Source organism: Dysidea avara, chromosome 4 (genome assembly GCF_963678975.1).
Source record: "Dysidea avara chromosome 4, odDysAvar1.4, whole genome shotgun sequence".
NCBI lineage: Eukaryota > Metazoa > Porifera > Demospongiae > Dictyoceratida > Dysideidae > Dysidea > Dysidea avara.
In genome coordinates, this window is record NC_089275.1 from 8759174 (window position 1) to 8761088 (window position 1915).

A 1915-nucleotide genomic window follows, 5' to 3' on the forward strand; every position below is an offset into this window, starting at 1 on the left:
GTATAATGACGTGTTTTGTTTATGATTACATCATAAACTTAAATGGCTTCATGATGTTAACAAACTGAGCGCATAGCCCCTTTAACTGCGAACTTGAGAATCGCCGGAAGAAAAATACAGCGAATGTGATTGTGTGCAATCTGTGCATGCAGTTAGTACTGATAAATTGATCAAAGCTATGGGCAGCCATATAGCAAGAGGTCAATGAAAGCAGTGGGTACACTGCGGCTAATTAGATTGTCCACATCAGTAAAATATTCATGTACTTGAATGCATTCCTATCAGCTTCTTAGTCAGCCTTTACCCTATGCACTAACAAAGCAAAGCCTAACACACACATGAAAGGTAATTCCTTCAGCTACCACATGCCTTCAGCTACCACATGCCTGCCTGCATGGTGAACCAGAACTGGGACATCTGTGTGCTACTAACAGACATAATTCTCCTGGGCAGGACTAGTATAGCTAACCCACAGAAAGGTGTACCATATCTCATCTGAATGTGTGGGCAGCCCAAGTTACACCTGTACCTTCACCCACTATATATGCTATACCAGAGCTATGGATGGTCTGCATGCTTCCCCAGCTGTCACCAGGTCCCCATTTAATAGCTGGGTAAGCTGGAGCAATGTAAGTAAAATTTCTTGTTCAAGGAAACAAAAGCTCAAGGAAACAAAAACAGCAACTGGGCATCAAACCTGGCTGAAACCTTTCAATTGCCAAGCTCTGACCACTTGGCTATGCTGCCTCATTTACTTAGATACATACACACACACACACACAGAGTAAAAAATAAGTAGTGAATACTGTGGTAAATAGTGAACGTCACTGTATTGACATTTTAGTGACCGTCACTAAGAATTTTCAGTGACGTCACACTATTTTTTGCACAGTATTCACTGCTTATTTTTTGCTGTGCACACACATACACACACAACATTAAATAAGCCATAATTGTTACTCAGTTTAAAATGTGCCCATGCAAATTATTCCCTATATCAAGGCACTGATTGTGCCTACTAAAGATAATGGATTTGACAGTGACTGCAGACTGTTATAATTAGCAGCTATTATAGTAATTTTTTGTGATTCAAAACGTCTATAGGCCATGCTTGCATGCATGGGTCAAAAGCAATAGCAAAAGTAAAAGTCCTTCCAAGCATTGGCACTGCTTGAAGTTTCTTAGTTTACTATAGTGGTATATCCACAGTATATGGAACAGTTAATTGTTTGGAATTTTAGTAGCTTTTCAGTAAACCCGCATTCACTGATGTTTACTGAGAGTTTAAAACTTAGTAAAACAATTATGTTCCATATACTTAAAGTTACTGACATTTTACTGTCAGTATAACTGGGCACAACTACAGTAAAGCAGCTTAACAAATTAGTAAACTAAGAACCTTCAAGCAGTGTGGCAATGCAAAGACTAACAGCTGTTGCTTCAAGCCAATAATGAAATAATGTGCTGTGGTGGATACCCCATATGCAAATTCATAGAGTATATTACTATGCTACACATCAGTGTCTGCTTTGAAGTGCTATTACTCAATAAGCTTCACACATCACTGTGCCAATTGTGAACACTTGGCACTTTTTAAACACACACATTAGGGTATAAGGCTGCAGCTACTGCCAGGATCAGGTAACACAGTTAAGCAGGACACATATGCATAGCTGGATTACATTCCATCTTAAGAACCTCTAAGATTAAAGCAGCTCTTAACTTGCTTACATGCAGACACTAGTTGAGCTTTGGTGTGCATATGTAGCTGCTAATAGGTGACCAGAAACTCATTTACAGCAGAAAAAAGAAATACAGTAGGTAGCTATAGTTTATGTATTTAACTAAAAGCATTTAAATGTATAGGTCTACAGAATATGTAACCCAGTCTGAGAAAACCAGGCTTATCGCCTAT